Genomic DNA, 8,547 nt, shown 5'->3' with positions numbered 1-8,547 from the left:
TGCGCCTGCAAAAAGATTTAACTCTGTACCAATTGTGTCAGTACTATTTATCTGTAAATAAATAAATAGCATGTGTGAAGTAATAAACAGTATTTGGTGTTTGCGTAAGAATAAATTCAACTGCAAGCCAAATTACTGTATAAGAAAAATTCTAAAAACTAAGTATTTCATATGTCAGGATATTTGTTGAAATAAAAATCCATGATTATATGAGACCCTTAATTTTCAGATTGGAGTTTTCTTGAAAAATATGTGGGCAAATTTTGGGGTATAACACAATAGATGATTATCTACATAGGTTTCAATTGCTTAAGGCCAAATGTTTTACTCAGGTTCTTGAGCATGATTTGGTCAAAATGACTGCAGGTGGTTTAGATTATTCTGTTAGGAAGAAACTAGACACTCAACACTTGCGAGATATGGCCCAATGGGCTGATAGGGTTTGACAGATAGAGCGCCTAAAATAGAAAAGTCTAGAGCAAGTAAGAATAATAGAAAATAAAGAATAGCCTACATTGAATATGAAGAAGGCCAAAAAAAGTTAATATGAAGAGCCTTTCGATGTAGATGAAGGCGAAATAGACCTTGTTGAACTTAAGCAAGGGCCCCCTTATTTGTGTAGGGATTTAGCGCCTTCAAATGGCAAAAAGTCGGTCGAACCTGATAAGGGAGATAGATTCCCTAAGAAGACCTATACTTTCGATGTCACAAAATGTAACTAAATCTTTGATTTATTAGTTAAAGATGGCCAAATGATAGTACATCCAGGTGCTAATATTCATAAATATCATAACTTTTTGGGCCATAAAACATCTCAATATTTTCGAACTAGAGAAATACATCGATTCGGCTTCAACCATAACCCCACTATTTTGCATCGTACTACGATCATCTTTTGATTTTGTATAAAAGGTATAATGACCAATGTCGTATGCAGTCCAAGTAATGACTAAAATTTTGGCTCGTACGACAATCATTTAAGTATCTCGGATGCACTACGATTATTAGATAGACGTTTATTAAACCAATCTATGAATTCTCTTTTTTAACTATATCAACAACAACTTGTCACTCATTCGGGGATACTGTTTCCTCAAAAGTATATTTGTGAGTATCTATTTAAGGTTAAACTTCATTTATATAATTCAATATATAGAAATGTGCTTGAATAACTACATCTTGAGCCATTGAATTAACATTTAGACCTTGAATACCTCTTTCGTCAGTGTCATCAGCGTGACGAGACTTTGGAATGCCTATAGAATCTACTTCCGACAAATAGTTTGTACAAAACTCAACAGCTTTTTCAGTGATGTACCTTTCAAAAATTGAAACTTTTGGTCAGTGTTGATTCTTCGTATATCCTTGAAATATCTTCATATATTGCTCTATTGGATACATCCTCCTTAAATAAACTGGACCACAAAACCTGATTTCTCTAACTAGATGAACAAGTAAGTGAACCATAATGTCAAAAAATGATGGAGGAAAATACATATCCAATTGACACAAGATTATGGCAGCCTCGTCTTGTAGTTCATCTAAATTTTTATAATCAAGAACTTTATTACATATGGCATTGAAGAATAAGCACAATCTCGTTATAGTTACTCTCACATTCTTTGGTAGGATCCCACGGATAACCACTGGTAAAGGCTGTTGCATCAATACATGACAATCATGAGATTTTAAACCAATTAACTTGAGATCTTTCATTTATACAAGTTTATTGATGTTTGATGAGTAAACTTGCGAAAATTTAATACCTTGCAAAGTCTCGCAGAAAATATTCTCTTCCTTTTTAGATAGAGTGTGACATGCTGGAGGCAGATAAGTTCTTTTTCCTTTCTCTATTGGAGCCAACTATTTTCGTATACCCATTGCCTCCATATCAAGATGGGAAGTATTACTATCTTTAGTCTTGCTTGGAATATTTAGAAGTGTGTCAATCAAACTATCACACACATTTTTCTCTATGTGCGTCACATCAAGACAATGTCTAATATCAAGATTTTACCAATATGGAAGATCAAAGAAGATAAACCTCTTTTTCCATATATTTTTTGCAACTTCCCTTTTTTATTTTTGTCTCTTCTCGAAGAGAACTTTAATGTGTTCCTGCCGTTGATAAACTTCATCCCCGATTAAAGGTTTAGGAGCCTCATCAAACTCTTGCTTTCCATTAAAAGCCTTCCGCAATCTGCGATAAGGATGACCGAGTTTTAGAAATTTTTGATGCCCAAGGTAAACAGACTTTTTTCTAAACCCAAGTTGGTGATAACAAGTATTATCTTTACAAATAGGACACGCTTTATGTCCTTTGAAACTATATCCAGCCAAGTTACCGTAAGCAGGAAATTTGTTGATTGTGCAAAATAAGATTGCACGCATTTTAAACTTTTCCCCAGACTATGCATCATCAACTTCAACGCCTTCATCCCACAAGAGTCGTAAATCATCAATTAATGAACTTAGATAAACATCTATGTCGTTACCAGTTGTCGTGGTCCATAAATCATTATAATTAACAGTATATACTTGCGCTTCTGCACAACCAAGGAGATATGTTACAAATAGTGAGAAGAACAGGCCATGAAGAATGATTAGTGCTCAGATTACCAAAGGGGTTCATTCCATCGGTGGCAAGCCCAAGCCTAAGGTTTCTTGGCTCAACTCCAAAATCCATAAACAACGAATCAATTTTCTTCCATTGCAACGAATTAGCTACATGGCGAATGTTTCCATCACGAGTCCTTTCATCTGCATGCCATCTAAGGTTCTTTGCGTCTTTCGAATTAGAAAAAAGCCTATTAAATCGTGAATTTATTGGAAAGTACCATATCACTTTAGCAGGAGGATGCTTCCTACTAACATTATCATTGTCATTGTCATCACCATTGTTGGCCTTCAGCTTGTAACGCGACACACCATATTTCGTACATTGATATACTATTTCTTGTATAATATGAAATCATTAGGGAAATTATGTATTTTGATATACTCCAGGCCCATTGGACACAATATCTTCTTGGCCTCATAGAACCGATCCAACAATTTGTTATCTTCTGGTAACATTTGCCACCTCTTCTGGTAAGATTTGAGCTCCAAATGAATGGATACGAAGAGGGTAAAGATTACGCCACCTCTGTCGTCTCTGGCTCGCATGTTCACCAAGGGTGTCTTATGAAAGAAATATGAAATAAGTTTTGTTTTAATTTATCAGTAAACCGTTTAATCGCGGTTGGAAAAAGCAACCATAGTGGAAACTTAAGTCCTCCAACAACGGTTGGTATACTAACCGTTGTTAAATCATTTACAATTTATTTTTAAAAAATGGAGATAAGTGACACACGCTTATTGTACTAAAAAAATGGAAAAAAATGTAGTAGCTGGGAATCGAAGTGTGCTGCACATCATTTTTTACTACGGTGTTTAAAATCAACCGTCATTAAATTACTGTTAATAAATCCAGCAACTCACTGGGCGTGGAAATTTTAACCTATCACTACGGTGTATATGAATACGTTGTAAACATGGCGTTGTTATTTGCGCGTTTTATAGTAGTACCAGTTATCCAGGACATTATGTGCGACATTTATCCCCTGAAGAACAAAATTTCAATTTTTGTGCTTAATCTCAAGCACATATAAAATCATTTATCAATATTTTTTATGTGTGAATCTCACAATCATTTTGTGATTTTTTGTGAAATCAACTTCCTCTCACTTTTGAAAAGTTCAAAACCCTTGCAAACAAATTTCTTTTTTCTTGAATCTTTGTTTTGATTTCGGATCTTGATAATGAGAAATTTGTAATTGATTGAGAGAGACATTGTCTTGAAACTAATCATTCTTGAATATTTTGTAAAGATTTTAAAGTTCTCGCAAGATTGAGGATGTTGTCATTGTTACTAACAAATTTCAGAGGAAATAATGAGGTTATTTTCTCCAGATTTCCTTGGTAGTGACTATGTGGAAGGCTACGGGAAAGGTGAAGTTCTTCTCAAATCTTCAAACAATTCATCGCTCAAGGAATCTGTAGAATCAAGGAGTGATTACTACGCACGGAGGGTTGAAGCATATTGGTGATATTGGAAGATTTAAAAGTGTGAATAGAGTAAAGATTATGCTGAAGAGTTTGGCATTTAGATGTATATAAGTAAAGATCCATATAGAAGATGTATTTTCTTTAGCATTATTTTTTACTAGTTACTTTATGAACTCTTGCAATATTTGTCAAAATAAAAATAAACAATGCTTGTTCCAATAGGAAACCATTAAAGAGTGCACGTAGGCAAAGAGAAGACGAATGTCGAAGCATTATAATCCTGGTGTCTTCTCTCTCTCTCTCTCTCTCTCTCTCTCTCTCTCTCTCTCTCTCTCTCTCTCTCTCTCTCTCTCTCTCTCTCTCTCTTTTACTCTCGCATTTAATTTTCGTAGCATATTGCATGCTTAGGATTTTTAATTACTAGATTAGTTTATCGTTTATTCAGTTGGTAGCGATTTATCACTTAAGGTTAGGTTTTTATTAAAATTGGAACCTAATCGAACTTTAGTGGTGATTAAAATCAGAGAAACTTGTTGAGTTTAGAATTGGCTAAAATTGAATCATTGTATAATCAATTATCATGAAATTTACGATTGATATCAATAAAATACCTTTGTGTATCATCATTAATTAGATCATTTTTTATGTTTGTGAAGTGATGAAGTGTTGACGTGTTAAAGAGTCAATAAAAGTATAATTTTTATATTTTCACTCTAAATCTTCCGCGAGCACAAACTATGAAAAACCTCCAAAAGTCCTTTCTGAAAAATTGGTTGAATTTTTATTTTTAAGTGTATTTACCCCCTCTAGACTATTTTCTTACTCCATTTTCTTACCCAACAATGTGAATCAAGAGTTGATCTTTTGATTAAGTCTAATAGACTAAAACGTTTTTGAGAATATGGCGGACGATGACGATCCAAAGGGAGCTTATAATAGAGCCTCAATTTTCAAAGGTGAAAATGATACATATTGGAAATTGATCACTAATATACACTTATTATCAATTGACAAAAATCTATGATGTGCTGTCATTGAGGGACCATTTATCCCCACGAGAGCTGATGGAGTTGTAAAACACCCAAAATGTTGGAATAATGATGAAACCAGAAAGGCTTCATATGATTTGAAAGTGAGAAACATATGTGTCTCTGCTTTAAGCGTGAAAGTATTATATGCTATTTCACATCATACAATTCTCTAACATATGTGGGAAGCTCTCCAAACTCTTTACAAAGGAGTTCGAAGTGTTTTGTATGGAACCCGAAGAATATGTGAATTTCATGCAAACTAGATTCCTCCACTTAATCAACAAACTAAGAAACTTGGATAAAACCTATGCTTATGAAGATTGTGCTAACAAGATATTAAGATCTATGTGCAGGGAGTGGAGACCTAAGGTTACCACTATCAAATAATCTATTAATCTTGATACTTTGGATATCACAAAATTGTTTGGGAAGTTAGTCGAGCATGAAAATAAACTGAAAAGATTCGCCGATAAAGAAGTAAAGTCAAATAAGAAAGAGAAAAAGGAAAGAAGAGAAGCATGATATTTCTTTGAAAGATTTGTCTTCCCAAGAAAATGATAATTCTGACGAAAAAGCTACTAAATAGGAGGAGATGTGTCAAATCCTAAAATAGATATTTGAAAAGAAACAGGCTCAAGCATTCCGATAAAGGATTAATAAATTTGAGAAATATTCACCCACTACAAAAGAGAACACAAGAAAAAGGATGATGACATTACTTGTTACGAGTGCGGTAAATTGAGACATTTTAGAACTACTTGTCCAAGTCTCACCAAAAATTGTAAGAAGAAAGATAGGGAATTCTACAAGACAATGAGAAAAAGTTTCGATGCTTAAAATTGTTCAACCAACACTTCCTTCTCTACTAGTTAATTCTGTAAAGTATTAGTAACTTTGCATAATGAACTAGTAAAAAAGGGAAATGATGATTGAATAACTACAAGAACTAACCTAAATTTTAACCATCAAAGAGCGAGATATAGATAAGTGACTGAAGAAAGCTCATAAAACATTTGTGAGATATTGAATCGAACTCTAGTATGGCCGAAGGGTAGCTTCCTGGTTCGACAGGATTAAGCATGAAGTCGAAGGTTGTTCACATGCTTGTGTCGAAGATGCTAGGGTTGGTAGCATGTTAAATTAGGTTTTAGTGTTTAAACTCTAATTTGTTAAGTTAGCTTGTTTATTAAGTTGGCTTGTGTAATGGGCCTTGTGGAAAAAACCCATTAGTTAGTATGTTAGGTTTTATTATAAATAGCATACTAGTCTCTCATCATTGCTAAGCTGCAAATCCTAATTTAGGGTGAGAGAGGTTACTTGTTATTCTTGTAAACTTGTAATCTTGTTTTAAGAGAAAATAAAAAGAATAGCAGTTATAACAAATTCTTGTGTTCTTCTTATCTTTCCTAATTCCTATTATATTTTGTTCTTGACATCGTTTTTTCACAACAACATTGATTAATGTAAGTTATTTTCTAAAATAACTTAATTTTTCATGACTTATCTTTGGTTGTTCTATGGTTTTATGGTTTGTGGATGAATGTTCTAAGGTTTCGATATTTATAGGTAAATTTTGTAGTGGATTGTGAGTATCATTTGTTGTATAAGTTCAATATTATTTGGAGATGTAGAAAGTGTATCATAGATGGTTATCTGAAGTATTATCAAAGGATAATGTATTAGGATCATTGTGAATGTGATAATCCCAAAAGGAAGAATTGTCAAGGGAAAAATATGTTCATAATATATGACATTTCTAGATATAAAAACTTCATGATTGTTGACATCATATAGGATAACACCCTTGATACTATTTTTGTATAAAAAATGACACACTTTCTACCTCTTAGTTCAAACTTCGTCCTAGTGCGAGTACGCTAACGAATTTCATTATGCAATATAAAATGAGGCGAATGGTTGTGTAAAACTTGTGTAGGAATTTTGTTTATAATGGACGTAGCATGCAAGCATAGACACTAATATATGCCACCCAATGGCTTAAAAATAAAGGAGCTCAACGTTAGCTCAAACCATCACTTACTAACCATAAAGCACCAATTTATTTTTGGTGACGGCACAAGGCCAACAAAATTTCCTTAATCCTAATAACTGTAAAACTTGAGTACTTGTTCATAACATACATTGAGTAAGGTCTATCTCCTCTCTTAATGAGAACACTTTTAATATGCAAATTTATATAAAATTGACAATTGACAAGTTTTAGACTTTGTTTGGATGGGTGTTAGGGTGATAGTTTGGATGCACTTTTTTAATTTCATTTTGATAATGAGTTTGAATACGTTGTTGTGTCGGGTCCAAACACAATCTTGCTCATTTTATTAATAAAAAAGTGATATGTGTTTATTGGGGGAATGATACTTTCATATGTAAATTACAAAAGTGATATGTGATTATTGGGGGAATGATACTTTCATATGTAAATTACAAAGAGGAAATCATTTAAAATTTTGAAAATTGCATATTATATATACTACTGTATTTTTATTTATTTGGTGGAGTAAATAAATTGAAGCAGATAATTACTACTTTGCTTCCTTTGCATCCTTGTTTCTTCCGAGATACTGTAATTCTTAGCAACTTGTACAATTTTTGCGAATGGCTCAATTGAAACCAGTGAAGCATTAGCTGCATCTTTGGCTTCATACTCTATTGTAGATTTGATTATACTCGAATCTTCACCTTTCTCTATAACTTGAAAACGAGCTCTAAATAGTGTGAATCCAAAATCCAAGTATCCACCTTCAACTACCTCAGCTTCTTTGATAAGTTTCTCATTATCAACTTTGGTAAACTTCTCTTTGTAACTCGCTGGGCCAGGTATACCTGATCAAACTCCAACCAAAACAATCAATTTTATTTTTGTTAGAAAATAAACACACAAGAACTATAAATAAGAATATAAAAAACCTGGTGTGAATGTGAGTTTGAGAATAGTCCCAACTCCTCCATCTCCTTCAACTACTTCCACTTTCTGAAACAATTCAGGCATCTCTTCTCCAGCGAGTTTTGCAATACCAAGTGTGCCAAAGAGTTCCCATGCTTCACTTGCTGGCACGTTAAGCTCCAACTCATGCTCAAGTTGACCAGACATATTTTCTATCACAAAAGCTTAATTCTTGTTAGTTTTAAAAATGTTGGGACTTTGTTACTTATTTATAGATATGAAAAAGTTTAGGACTATCTTTTATCTTTTCTTCTATGTTTTTCAGTAAATATATGTTTTGTTTTGGACTTATTAGTATGTCCAAAGTACGTATATTTAAAAATGGAAGATTCCATTAATTTTGATAGCATCGTGGCCAGCTAAATACAAGTTCAATTTTGTTTAATTTTGATAGAATCGTAGCCAGCTAAATACAAGTTGAGTTTTGTTGTTAAATAATATTTTTGGTAATAACACGTTAGTTATTGTTAAATATTAGAGACAAACTGCTGAATATCACGGGTC

At 33.2% G+C, this 8,547-nt stretch overlaps 1 pseudogene; it reads right to left on the bottom strand.

Annotated features, from left to right (window-relative positions):
* Nucleotides 1-7,381: 7,381 nt before the first annotated feature.
* LOC131607193 (norbelladine synthase-like) lies at nucleotides 7,382-8,246 on the bottom strand (annotated as a pseudogene).
* Nucleotides 8,247-8,547: the final 301 nt, after the last annotated feature.

The sequence above is a fragment of the Vicia villosa genome, linkage group LG5 (assembly GCF_029867415.1).
Source record: "Vicia villosa cultivar HV-30 ecotype Madison, WI linkage group LG5, Vvil1.0, whole genome shotgun sequence".
Taxonomy (NCBI): domain Eukaryota; kingdom Viridiplantae; phylum Streptophyta; class Magnoliopsida; order Fabales; family Fabaceae; genus Vicia; species Vicia villosa.
The sequence above is the reverse complement of the archived record's forward strand: the minus strand, read 5'-3'. Positions and strand labels throughout refer to the sequence as shown.